At 36.4% G+C, this 14551-nt stretch overlaps 1 long non-coding RNA gene across 1 annotated transcript in view; it reads right to left on the bottom strand.

Annotated features, from left to right (window-relative positions):
• The window catches only part of LOC143655098 (uncharacterized), a 96190-nt gene that overhangs the window by 44803 nt on the left and 36836 nt on the right, over positions 1 to 14551 (bottom strand). The window contains exon 3 of the long non-coding RNA XR_013162043.1: positions 1904 to 2048. This is a non-coding gene — a long non-coding RNA (uncharacterized LOC143655098). The remainder of the gene's footprint in view (positions 1 to 1903; positions 2049 to 14551) is intronic.

Here is a 14551-nt window from a genome sequence, read left to right on the forward strand (position 1 = left end):
GGGGGGTTCACAGCTACTGGAAAAAAATTAAGCTCTAAAGTGCTAAGAAGAATCATCATCCTAAGCAAACATTTATATAGTGATTTCTATATGGCAAGTATTGATCTAAAAGGACAACCTATATTAAATCATTTGTGCCTCTCAATGATACCATGAGTAGGGACAATTTTATTCCTGCATAATGGACGAGGAGATTGAAGAACAGGAAGGGTAGGGAACTTGCTCAAGGTCACATAGCTCTTAGCGATAGAGCTGGGGTTTAAAACCAGGCACTTTCACTCCAGAGGTGCTTTTCTTAACCACAACCATGCCATCTTCCCTCAGCGTGTTATCAGTAAATAGTTAATATTTTATTATTACTAAACGTACAGAGCATTAGCTTATGCACAGGGGATGCTAAAAAAAGGTATGGGACAGTTTCTGCCTTCACGGGTCTTCAATCCAGTTAGAAAGGCAGGGTAAACAAAACAAAATCGTAAGCAACTGCAGGCAGCAGCAGCTGTGATTAAGGACAAATTCTTCAGGGTTTTTAAGGTAGCCAGGTCACTAAAGGCAGGGGGAGTTTGGAAAGTTTTCATCCATATTGGACTTTTGAGACATTCGAACCAAAGATCAAGATGCTTTTTGTGCTCTTTAAAGAAAAACTATCCAAAATATAGATGACTTAAAAATGCATCTGAAACTCACTAAGACAGATGGTCTGAAATAATTTGAATCATCTGTGGGTAGAGTGAGTCCTTGATTAAACCCCAGCAGGTGAGTGGGAATTGCTAATCTAAAACAAAGGAATTTGAAACACAATATTGTGCCATTAATATGGTTGAGTTAGAGTGATCGGATAATTCAGAAGAGGCTGTTGTGATGGCTGTAAAAGTGGGACATACAATGCCCTGGGCTGCAAACAATTAGTCCTGCGTGTCGCAGAAGCTTGGGAGTGACAAGGTCCTTTGACAGCTCTGAACGGTGAACGTGTGCCCAGGAGAACAGCAATCTACACACTGACTTGATGTGATACTTCTTTTTGTTTAAAGCAACCAATATTTCAGTGATCTACAGTTCTCCAGGGTTATATTTATCTACTCTTACTGTAATGCAATTGTTTCAGAAGAAATAATGGGCAAGTTAAATAACAAGACCAACGGCTCTTCAGGATAAATAAGAATACAGGAAAATATAAATTGTTTAAAATCCCATATAACTATTTCCATCATCTCTTTTAAGTTAGCAGTAAAATTACTTTATTTTCTTCCACTTATCTCACATATAAGATTCTACTGTAGTTTGGCTCCCTGTTTTAGCTAATTATAGTTTATTCTTTAAATTTCATATTTTCAGTGGCCATTGTATCAGTTTCTTTTTTAACATTATTGTCTTTTATAGAATATATTTAATTTACATGTAGATTGAATATATACGTTATGCCTTACTCAATTACAACAATCTGGTATTATTATTTTCTATTTTTCCTACCATCCATATGGTTATTCAAAACTAGAAACCAGGAAACTATTTTCAGCCTTTCCTCTCCTTTCCCACCTCACATCCAATCAATATGTGTTTCTGATTTTATCTCTTACATATCTTACAAATGTGTATGAATCTATAAAGGCTAATCATTTCTATGGGCCCAGAAGTGTATATAATCCTGCTGAGGCCAGAACCCAGGTCTGCTCTTTCCTGGCTCAGTCCTCCTGTACTTTCAGAGCAGGGGCTTTGTTTTAATTCCAATCTATCTTCCTTCAATATACAATTATGTGATTAAAGAACACAAACATAAGCTCCTTGCAAACATAAAAAAAGGCAGAAATATCAACTATTATTGATGTACATAAAACATTAATTTTATCTATGACATCTAGCTCTGAATCTGTCATTTTTATGCTTCACTGAAGAAAATTTTTACCGAATGTTCAACATGCTTCCCTCTTCTCTGTCTCCATGGAAGTCTTGACTTTCCTTCTGCTTAGGTCGATCTCTCCAGTATTTGACACCACCTCCTCCAAACTTGCTTTCTTTTCAGTCTATAAATAGCCTCAAGTTCATTTCATCTTCAGAAACAGAACCAAAAAGAAAGAAAGAAAAAAACCTAAGAAAATTCCCTTGGTCACCACAGCCCCATTTAACTATCATCTACGTCTCTCTTCAGCTACCTACAGAGTGACTGCTGCTCGGGCTCCCCCCCTGCCTGACCACCGAGCAGACCTCAACCCACAACACGGCAGCTTCTGCCACTAATATTGCTATGACTGCCATCACCTTCATTTTGCCAAAGCAAATGAATATTTTTCTTTGCTGATTTTGCACAGTCCTTTTATAAAATTTGACACGATTGTCCTATATTTACTTAAAATTATCAATTCTTTCTGGAGCCTTCTAATAAGTGCCGAGAAAAAAAGATTTAAGTAACACAATATTTTCTTTCTACCTCTTTGGTATTTCTTTACCAATATCTTTGTGAGCTCCTCTTCTTCTGTTTACCCCTTCGATGTTGTTGTAATGCACAATAAATGTTGGCTACACATTCTGCACTCTTCTATGTGGCCTCACTCAGATGTGTAGTAGATAGGGGGATGCTTCCCCCAGACCCACTTTTTCCAGGACAGACTGCAGAGCTGTGGAGAATACAGTCAGCAGAGCTCTGGCTGTCAGTCCTGCAGGCAGAGTCTGTCTCAGCTGAGCTGCCTCACTCAAGGTCATGCCTTTATTCATAGGCCCACATGCAAAGACTGAATTAGGCGGAGTGTAGGAAAAAGTTGTGCAAAATGAATCTGGAACTCTTGACATACACAAAAAAAGGGAAACCATCAAAGACTTCGGAGCCAAATGCAAGAGGTTTCCTCCAACAAGCCAAAGATGGGACAATCTGCCTAACAATCAGAATAACAATTGCAATCATTAAAGCAAATCAGATACATTAAAAATTCAAGAATTCATAAAAATACTGAGAGAAATTCACAAAACCTTAATGGTTATATCTTTGGAGGGCATTGGGAAGCCAATTCATTATTCTCAAAATGGTAAATGAAACATTTTACCTGTCTTTTTGGTATAAATTAGATGTCAGGGTAACCAAATAGTCGATGAAGGAAAATTTCTCCTTATAGAAGTAATCCATCTAATAAGGAATAGAATTAATGATTGATAAATAAACACATAAATGACAGAATTACAATATTATTGTTTTGCTAATGCTTCATGAAAAACAGATTAAGCAAAGATTGTCCAAAAATTAAAAAAAAATCTCTAGAACAAATCTCAATTGTCGATGCTACTACCAAAAATCATAAATGCAACACTAGTAAAACAGAGTCCAGCTGTTAATTTAGGAATAACATCTGCCTGTATAAGAATCATTCCAGAAATGCAGGAATTATACAATATTAGGAAACTAATCTTAATTCATCAAATTAGAATTCTAAGAAGAAAAATCATATGAAATGAAAAGGCATTTGACAAAATTGAACACCTATTCTTTTATAAACACTCAATACAAAAGGAATCAACAGATACTTCAGTAACTTGATAAAATAAATATATCTCCACCCCAGAGTCAACATCTAATTTAATAAGTAAACACTGGAGATATTCCCTAATGTCAGAACCAAGATAAATGCCCACTATCATACTTGACCTAGCGGTATCGGGCAACACAATTATATAAGGGAAAGAGATAAGAGGTATAAAAATTGAAAGGGAGGATGCAGAGCTACACTTTTTACAAATGTTATGATTACACACCTGGAAACCCAGGATAATCAGATGAAAAACCCCTATATATATAAAATAAGATGGTTTAGGAAGGTAGCTGGTATTAAATTAATATACTGAACACAAAAGCCTTCATGCAGACAAATATTCTGAAGATAAAGTTGAAGAAAACATCTCAATTAAAATAGTAATAAAAAGAGAAAGCATTTAGGAATGAACTCTGCAAGACATATATGAGCCCCATAAGAGGAGACACTCCTGATATGCACAAAAGTAGACGTGGAACCAACGTGAGGTGAATAAAGTACTTAGACAGGGAAAGCTCAAAAACACAAAAGACATTAATCTGTAAATTTAACATCCTTACCCACTGCCCCTCCAATTACCCCAACCATGGTGGGCTTCCTCTCCCCAGCACTAAACCGTGCAAGCGAACACTAAAACTCACGTGGGGAAATAAATAAACAAGAGTGGCCCAAGGAAGAGAATGAAGGGAGACTACACCTATCAGATATTGAAACAAACAACAGAGCTTTGAGAGCTAAGGGTCATTCTGGCATATGAAAGGGATTCAAAATATAAGAATTCAATGTATGATAAAGGTAGCCTCCCAAATCAAGACTCAATAAATGAGTGAGATTACAAAGTAGCCATGTGGACAGATGCAAAGTTGTATGCATACCATTTTGCCTAGTGTTTACCAGGATAAAACAAACAAACAAAAAGATCAAATTTTAACATGTAGAAAAGGGAACTATAAAAGTACTAGAAGAAAATCCAGGCAATTCCTTTTATAAATTTTAAGTGTGAAAAAGCCTTCTAAATATTACAAGTGATGACGATGATGTTAGCAGCTAACACCTCCACAGAATCTATTATGTGCCAGACACTGTTCCAAGAATTTTAAATAAATTTACTTAATTAACCCTCATAACATCCGTCTGAGGTTGTTATGAATAACTGTTATGAATGATAGGAGGTATTATTACTTCCATCTGCACATAAAGATAGCACAAGGCATAACAGTATTATATGCGCTCTGGGGGAGATAATCCCCTTTAGAGATTCAAAAGAAGGAGAGGCACCATTAGATTGGGGCAATAAAAAGGAGCTTAATAGAAACGGCAGAAACTGAGGTGTGTCCGGAAAGATGGAAGGTGATCAGTAATATGGCAAAAATAGTGTATAAATCCTAGTTCAGTTAACGTGGGGCTTATAGCCCGTTAAGAACTTGAGGTCTCATTCAAGTTTGTTACTTCATATTTAAGATACCTGAGACAACCAGTTATCTCATTTTTTGACTATTTTACAATAGTCAGAAATAATCCCAAAGGTCTCAATCTTGTAGAAAACTTCAGCTGAAATATTCCAGCAGATGAGTTTTACAACTGAAGCCTTGCGTGTTAGGGGAATGTACACAAGAACAAGCAACACTTAAGTTTTCTGCAATATACCACAACAAGGGTTACTGTTTACAGACGATCAATGCACTGGAGTTGTGTAGAGGAATTATGCCGGAGTTAGGGTCTTCTTAGTGCTACCACTGCACGGTGGGTGCAGAAATATTTTTATTATGTACATCCACCCACGGTAACTAGGTATGTGGCTCTGCTCCATGGCCCACACCTCTTTTTAACACAGAATACTTTCACTGGCTTTCTCTGAGGAGACTAAGGATCTAGTTTACTGGGAGTTTTATGACTTTTTAATCTTATATCCCAAATCACTTTACAAAAGAGGCCAGCAAGTTAGAAACTGGAAAGATTTTTGCAAATGGAGACAATGTCAATGCCATTTTCAACGGGGGCTTGTGCCCACCTTAAAAATCAGATTACTTTTTCTGAGAGAGAAAGTGGGGTTGGGGGGGAAGAGAGAGAGAGAGAGAGAGAATGAATACGAATAAGACAAATCAGAGTTATAACCGGAGAATAAAATCAGGAACATATTTCTTATCATATGGTAAGATTTTAATAACAAGAACAACAAAAGGGGGGCTTGAGAATAACAACTGAGAAGTTCCTTAGCTATTTGAACTAGTGGTGCACAATGAAAATTTATATGAACCCATTTAAGAATCTCGTTTGGTTTCCAAACAGTATCTGCCAATAGTAAAGTACACAAGAACTCCACAGCTGTTATTCATAATAAGCACTCACAAATATAGGAAAACTATTTGACCATGGATCATGGGAGTTTTAAACAAATATATCGCTGGAAGGCAGAGCTCGTGCTATAAATTTTATGCAAGGCTCTTAGAAATCTACTTAAAGTAAACAGCAATCAAATCTAGCTGTTACTTCTTTAAAATGCAGGTTTGCGATGAGGAACATGTGCTATGGCTTTTACCTGGGAAATCATTGTATTCAAAGTAGTAAACATAATAAGAAAGATTCAGATGCTCGTTGAGAGAATCTTGGATTTATTCATGAATGATGATGATGAATATTAGTGTTTCTGTTAAGAAATTAGAAACAAAAAAGGAAGCCTTTTTTCCAGTTTGTATTTCTGGCTCCAATATTATTATTATTATTATTTTTGGTTTCGAAGACCTTAGAATATGGAGTTAACTACTCTATCTTTCATAAGTTTCTTTTTTAATTGTCTTCTCCCTCTCTCCTGTCATCTCTACCACCAGAAAAATAGAAAAGGAATAAATTAAACATCAGAATATAATTAGAAAATACAAAAACTACAAGAAAAAACAAAAACAAAAAGAATATAATTATAAAGGAAGAAGTAAAAAATGTAATTAGATTGAGTTACTCAACTTTAATCTACGGAATTGAGTTTTACTTTCATAGTAACCAAAATTTCTAATAATTCTAATAATAATTCAGGTAGTGATTTATTTGAGCTATAGGATGTATGCTATTCTGTGCATTAGCTTAAATTAAAGCATTGTTTGTCAAAGTATACCCTAAAGGCTACTCGAGAAATTAAAATTTAATGTGCATTCAAATCACATGGGGATCATATTAAAATGAAGATTCTGAACCTGTAAGTCTGGGGTGAGGCCTGAGATTCTGCATTTCTAATAAACTCCCACCGGATGCTAATGCTGCTGGTTTGTAGACCATATTTTGAATAGCAGGGATCTGCATTGGAAGATATTCGTCCCTTGAGATGCTTCAAGACAGAAGAGCTCTGTGGCTAGTAAGTAAGGAAGTACTGCATTCTATACTATATCATCATCTTGGAGAACCATAATTGACATCAGCATATCAAAAACTGAAAAACCTAAGGTTCTATGGAAAGGAATCATGTTTAGTTCAGTTTCTTGACAGGGAACACATTTCATTATTTTTCCATGTTAGTATCTCATTATTGTAGCACCATTTGTTGACTTTTTGTTTCTTTGCTTTTTGTTTGCTTTGTTTCTTTGTTTTTGGGGAAGTGCATGGATCAGGACTCGAACCCAGGACTCCTGCACAGCAGGTGAGAATTCTACACTGAGCTACCCTTGCACTCCCTAATTTTGCTTTGATAAATTTACTTAATTTATTTATCATAGAATCTCCCCTTCATTTTTTTTTTACTTCTATTTTTGGCAACACACTGAATTCTAGGCGAGTTTGAGTTCTATTGTACACAGGCTGGAAGTTACTGGTCCCCAAAAGAGTATCCTCTGGTTAGCCTATTACTCCAAAATCTACACCCTTAGAAAAATTATTACAGTGCTTTTTTTTTTATTAGATGAGCAGAAGGAGTAAGAAAAGATGGGCTCAATTGTATTTAGAGGGAAGAGTATTTTCATTTAGAACATATGTTATTCTATTTCTTTCACACCTATAAAAGATATCAATGATATAGGGGTTGGAAAACTACAGCCCTCCAGCCAAATGTGGCCTGTGAAGAATGGTTTTTACATTTTTAAATGGCAGGAAAAAATCAAAAGATTTCCTTATGTGAAAATTATGTGAAATTCAAATTTCAGTGTCCATTTGAAACATTTTATTGCAATAAGCTTTACCCATTCATGTATGGTAAAAGATACAGCGACAGAATTAAGTTGTTGCAACAAAATTTGTACAGCCTGCTTAACTGAAAATATTTACCATCTGGCTCTTTACAACAAAAGTTTTTTGACCTCTGCCATAATTAACTGAAAGTATATAACTTTGAAAAGAGTAAAGGATAGACGGCACATATGTAGTTGATATTTTATTTTTGTCTTTCATGCCAGTTGACTTAAATTATACAGTGTTTACTGAGTAAGGATCAGTAGAATTAGACTCTATCATTTTGTTTACTGATCCTGTAGAAGTAGAAAAATGAAAGCACAGGTGAGATTCAAAATAACTTATGCTCAAGGCTTAACACCCAATAAACTTGTGTAATCACACTGTTCTAAGAATTATGGAGCACATGGAATGGAAGACGTTTGGTTCTGTTGGCCACTGTGATGGACCTGAGGAATTGTGGAGAATGGGAGAATGGGAGAGCTCTGTAAAAGAAAGGGGGGGAGAAAAAGGAAGAAAGAATGCTTTGGGCAGTCCTGGAGAAAGGGGCGGGGGGCATGGTGAGGGGACTATGAATCCCAACAGAAAATTGTGAGTAGCATAATATGAGCCCCTTCAGGGGCTCAGGGCTCAAACTTTCACAAACATTTGTGAAAACTAGGACCGGGTAAAGTTCTTCATTTGGGTTGAAGCATAAACTGCAACCCAAGAGGCAGAGAAGACCACAAGAATTAGTAAAGTTTAGGAAGGCACTGGGATTTCAGGGCTGTATAATGACATGATGCAAGTCAATCTTAGCTAGATCTACAAAGAGAGGAAGGCCCAGCTAATATCTGACATATGATCAATCAATATTTGGTGAACGGTGAGCTTACACACATTACTTTAAGTCTCATTTCCTCATCTGGCAAAACAGGGACAATAAAATCTACTTGCCAGAGTTGTCGTGAGGATCAAATAAGACTATTCATGTAAAACAGGTAGCCCTGCATCTAGCACACAGAAGGACCTCAAACTGTGGTTAATATTATCATCGCCATTTCTCTCATTCAATCATCCTCAACACACTGCCAGGCACTGTCAGACAGTATTTATTGAACATAAAATTGAAAAGTTTTGCCTCCATGAAAAATGTTAACCCAGTGTAAAACAATGTACATCTTTTAAAAAGTACTGTGCCTTGCACATTTTGATCATGACTGAGGGGAATATCAATAAGACAGATTGTCTGATCTGTTATGAAATTTGGAATATTGTAGTAGTAACTTCCTCTTACTTACAGTAGCCTTAACATTATCACAGCTACGAGACCCTGGAGACACATTGGCCCTCCACTGTTATAAGATATCTCACAGAAATAGCACAGCCCATTGATGATTATAATCAGACACTTGAAAGTTTGATTGAGACAAAGAGGCAAAGAAGACAGAAAAAAACTGTTCATTTTAGAAAAATGTAAAGGGAGCCACATCAGGAGAATGTTCTTTCTTCCTTGGAGCATTTCAGAAAACGGAGAGGTCTACAACCGGCCGTTTCTCCTTCTACAGCTGGGGCATGACAAGATTGAAAAGGAAAACGGACCTTTAGCTCCAGCTTGCCTATGACCTTCAGCAGGGGTTAATTGAGATGGAAAAAAGAAAAAGTACCAGATCGTCTTCTGAATGATTAGAGTGCACATTTCCAACCCTTTTTGCATCTTATAAAGTATTAGAGCCAACCATAAAAAGGGACTGGATTTATGAAACTCCCCATAATTCAAACAAGAATCAGAGAACTATAAAAGTTTTGAATCCAGATTTTCTTTTACCTTGTGTTGTGTGTGCGTGTGTGTGAAGTATGGTTTCTGAAACACGTTCACTTAACATTATTTCATTTGATTCTCGTAACAACTCTACGAGGCAGGCAGGCAGGAATAATTGCTTTTCATTTTATAGAGAAGCATACTGAGCTCTGAGAGATTAAGGGCTTCATCCAATTTCACATGGTTAGAAAGTACCATAGATGAAACCACTCTTTCAACTCTTAGTTCACTGCTGTCTCGGTCCGTGAATCCCCAGGGTAAAGGGCAAAGGAAGACTTAGCATCTCCAGGGCTTGCGTTGTGTTAACCATCCTTACATGAAACACATGCCGAGATGACATTTATTATGTTTGAATGTGCATGCGACACTCAGCTTGAAGGAGACTGGGTGACATTCATGAAAAAGATAACCATAGATGAAGTTCGATCTGAACTGTGCTTTTCCATGAGAAAGGCACTATTTTATGAAATGTAGCTATTATTACTTTGACTCACATCAACATTTGTCTCACTGAAAATAAATCAATCCTATGCTAATTTATAACTGTTTATATTTTCTGGGTATAGTTTGAAATGTTTTAAATGAAATTTATCTTGAAAGTTACAATATCACAGTATCACCTATAGTTTATATAAGGTGCCCACAAACAACTCCAACAGAACTTCATCTTCTTGTGGTACAGAAGCAACTCATCTTTAAGACATTCTGGGAATCTGGAATGCTTAAAAAATATTCTTGGAGTCTCTCTTATTGAAACCCAGTCCAGATAAAGAGAAAACCACAAAATATTTTTCTCACGTTAAATACATGGTATATATCTGCTTTATTTATTTATTTATATTTACAATTGAAAAACACAAAACTGGTTTGTGAGGCTGAAGTTTTGTACTTGATTTTGGCACATGTTGTACAAGGGAAGCTGAACATATGAATGGCCAAACTGAATAAGATTTGGGAAGCTATTTTTAGAATATAAGAAACATTTGAAAGCATAAACTAAATGTTTCCTTTATTAAACATCCGGAATTTAAATCCTCTTATTTGGAGTAGGATGATATGAAAGGAAAGAGTTATAATAATACGTTCTCCTGTAGTTTAAGATTAAAAAGACATTATTAAATCTTCAACACTTTTCAACATTTTAAATAAAACTTGCTCCACCTACCTTTCAACCGTTGGGAATGTGTGGCGGGGTGGGTGGTTTGGGGGGACACACTTATTTGAGAGAAATCCAAAGGCGGATATGAAGGCTAGGGAATGCAAATCCACCTAAGCTGTTTGAGAAAGGTTCCCTTTTTAATTTTGATTTGGAGACACAGATGATTCTCCTTGGCTTGGTTGTGCTCTTTCCCTTTGGCCCTAAAATCCTAGCCTGATACCCAGGGAAACCCAAATGGGTCATGAATAGAGAAATGTAGCTGCAGGCGCTCTGTGTCAGTGGAAATTAGGTGTTGACCTAAACATGTATAAGGGAGCTCTCTATTATAGAGCACAGTTTAGAAATTATATCCCATTTACAGAATCTGAATAGGTATATTTCATTGGAGAAAAGGCTTCTTTTAGCTGTATTTTGGAGAGTTCAAAGATTACTTTCTGAAATAACTGACAGACACTGCTGTAATTCTGGGTTCGTAGATTAGATCCCGATGACCCAGAACCATTACACAGTACTTTTCAAAGAAGCAGTTTGTATAGCATGAGATGGGACTGTGGCTGAGAAGGATGACTATAGATCATTAGGCACTAAAAAATATCTGGGAATGTTGCTGATGGTTGTATTCTTTTTCATCACCATAAACTTTCCTGTCAGTGGTTGTTCTAATTTTTCTGTTAAAGTACATAAACCTTTGAAATTAATGAAGAGAATTAAGATGATTCATAAAAGCATGTACTAAAGTTACTGCAACACCTCCACATCAAATTCAGATCTTTACATCCGAAATAACTTATTGGCTTCTTGCATTTTTAAGATCATATAATGCAGGGGTTATTTTTAAAAAAATATTTTTATTGACAACTCTTCACACACATACAGTTCATACATGGTGTACAATCAATAGCTCACAATATCATCACATACTTGTGCATTCATCACCATGATCATTTTTAGAACATGTGCATTACTCCAGAAAAAGAAATAAAAAGAAAAAACTCATACATCTCATACCCCTTACCCCTCCCTCTCAGTGACCACTAGTACTTACATCTACCCAATGTATTTTACCCCTTATTCCCCTATTTTTTATTTATTGTTTATCCATATTTTTGTACTCATCTGTCCATAGCCTGGATAAAAGAAGCATCAGACACAAGGTTTCCACAATCACATGGTCACACTGTAAAAGTTATATTGTTATGCAGTCGTCTTCAAGAATCAAGGCTACTGGAACACAGCTCAACAGTTTCAGGTACTTCTCGCCAGTCATTCCAATACACCATAAACTAATAAGGGGATATCTATATAATGCGTAAGAATAACCTCCAGGATAACCTCTCCACTCTGTTTGAAATCTCTCAGCCACTCAGACTGTACCGTGTCTCATTTCTCTCTTCCCTCTTTTGGTCAAGAAGACTTTCTCAGTCCCATGATACCGGGTCCTGGTGAATACAGGGATTCTTAATCTTGGTTCATGAATCTTTGACATTGTTTTCAAAATGGTATGTGTATAAATAAGATTTCGGCATGCGTGTGTGTGACAGGTGGGGGTGGTGGTTAGATCACAGTGTTCCTTAGTTTTTCAAAGGAGTCCATGGCCATTCCCAGACTCCAGAAGTTAAGAACCACTGATGACACAGAATCAGGTAGGTTTCCATGAGACTGTTAAAATAGCAGGATCAAGAGATGATGTTTTAGCATTCCTTTCCTCTCATTTTCTGGCAACTCTTTCAATCCTGTCCATTATGCCCACTGTTGAAGCTATTCTTTGGTCCTCTGCTCCTATGTATGCACAATCACCATTAATGAGAGCCATAACTGAATGGAAGCTTCTTCTGAATGCTGTCTCTGTAATTCTGAAGGTATCCACTCAGAATCTTCGTTGCCATTCCTGATCTTGTGAATTGGACAATGAAGAAAGGAATTGAACAGTTTTTTTTTGTTTTTTTTTTACTCTTCTTCTTAAGCCAAGAGATAAGCTTCTTGAATTCTAGGGCTGGATATGAACTTATAGCAAGCAGGCCCCCAAATATACCCAGAAAAAGCTCCTTTATCAGGTCTTCTAGATTTATAGTCTCTTTGCTTTTCTTATAAAAAAAAAATTGCTTTCAGTCTTAGGATCTGAGCTAATACTTAAATATCCCCATAAACCAGCCTGGGAAGTATATCTGCCATTATGTCGGCTTCAAAAGTGATACTTCTTGTCTTCTATATTTCTGTGGTGCTCAGTGATCTATTTTATGCTTACAGTTTGCATCCTGACCCCTCACTAAAGGGGATGAAAGATCAGAAATGAGAGAAAAAAGTTACATTTTGAATGCAGTAGGGTCTCTGGTCTTATATACCAATTGTGCTCTGTAAACATTTTTTTCCCCTTTGCTTTATCAGTATTTGAATTGTTACGTTCATCCCGGCTCTCGATAAAACTAAATTCACTAATGGTTTTCATGGAATTAGGGAGTTAAATATAGTCGCTAAATATAATCTGATTCATTTAAAATAAACCTCCTTGTATGAATAATATATTCTTCTGAACACCCTCATAACAAATTGTTTTGAAACTTAAAAATACCAATGGTAATAACATCCGTAATTATTTCTCTACAACTTATACTGTTATGTATTATATAAGAAAAACGGTAAAAAAGATGAAAAAAAAAAGGAGTCCTCAACTGAATTAAATAAGTGAGAGATAGAACAAATTATAATACTTATGTTGGGAAAGCTGTTTTTTAGCTTTTGAATTTTTGAGTTAAGGCATGACTAAGAAAAAATTGAACGCCTACATACCAACATGCACAGTGGGTTTTAGTTAGGGAAATTGGTTTTAGCAAAAGACAATTGGATATAAAAAAAACAACAACTCTCCTTTCTTTCTACTTCTATCTTACTCACCTAGCAAAATCCTAACCCTCTTAAATATAATGCTCTACCTAATCCCCTCCTACACCAAGCAGCAAAGGTGGCGGGGAAAAAAACACAGGTTGACTTCATTTTAAATAGAGAAATATTCACTGGTCTCACCTTGAATTTATATTCTCTGATCTTAAATGGGCCTTTGGTAATCCTACTACATTTCCCTAGCAATTTATTCTTCTATTTTCTAAGATAAGTGTTTTACTCCCATACCCCTTTCTTTTCCTCCAAATTCCAACACCTTTCCTCCTATGAGCTAATGATTTTGTCTCCTATTTCATTGCAAAATCAATAAATCAGAAGAGAACTACTGCACCTTCCCCTACCAAATCTACCTCCATAAACTCTGCCTTCTCTTCCTTTATACTGGATGAAGCATGTTCCTAAATAAGGCTGACCCCTCCACTTGCACAATGGATCCCCTTCCCTCCAGATCATTCCAAGACTTCACTTCCATAATTATCCCATCTTTCCCCTGTATCTTCAGTTTCTACCTTTTACTACAGTATATAATATTGAAAAAACAATAACAAAAAACTTCTCTCTAGACCCTAGGTCCCATTCCTCTATTCTCCTGCAGTAAAACCTTCAAAATGTTTCCGTGTCTACTCTCATCTCCACCCCTTCACTCCCTTCTCTTCCCAACCCACTCCAATCAGGGCTTCTTCTTCCTTGCTACACAGAAATGATTCTAGCCAGGATCTCCAGCATTCTTCTTCAAGCTAAATATAATGGTCAGTTCTTACTTGACCAATCAGCAACATTTGCCACAGTTAAGCTGTCTTCTTTTTGAGACGCGTTCTTCTTTCTTTAGTGTCTCAGATACCACACTTTCCTAGTATCCCTTTTTTCCTTAGGGGCCTCTCTTAGTCTCCTTCACTGGGATCCTCCAGCTTTTGCACATCCAAAAGGAGCCCCAGTCCTAGATATTTTTTCTTCTCCTTAAACTCCCTAGGTGATTTCATTACCTTTTGAGGTCTTTCAAGTTTTTATCTCCAGCCTCGAATTTTC

This window comes from Tamandua tetradactyla, chromosome 14 (assembly GCF_023851605.1).
Source record: "Tamandua tetradactyla isolate mTamTet1 chromosome 14, mTamTet1.pri, whole genome shotgun sequence".
NCBI lineage: Eukaryota > Metazoa > Chordata > Mammalia > Pilosa > Myrmecophagidae > Tamandua > Tamandua tetradactyla.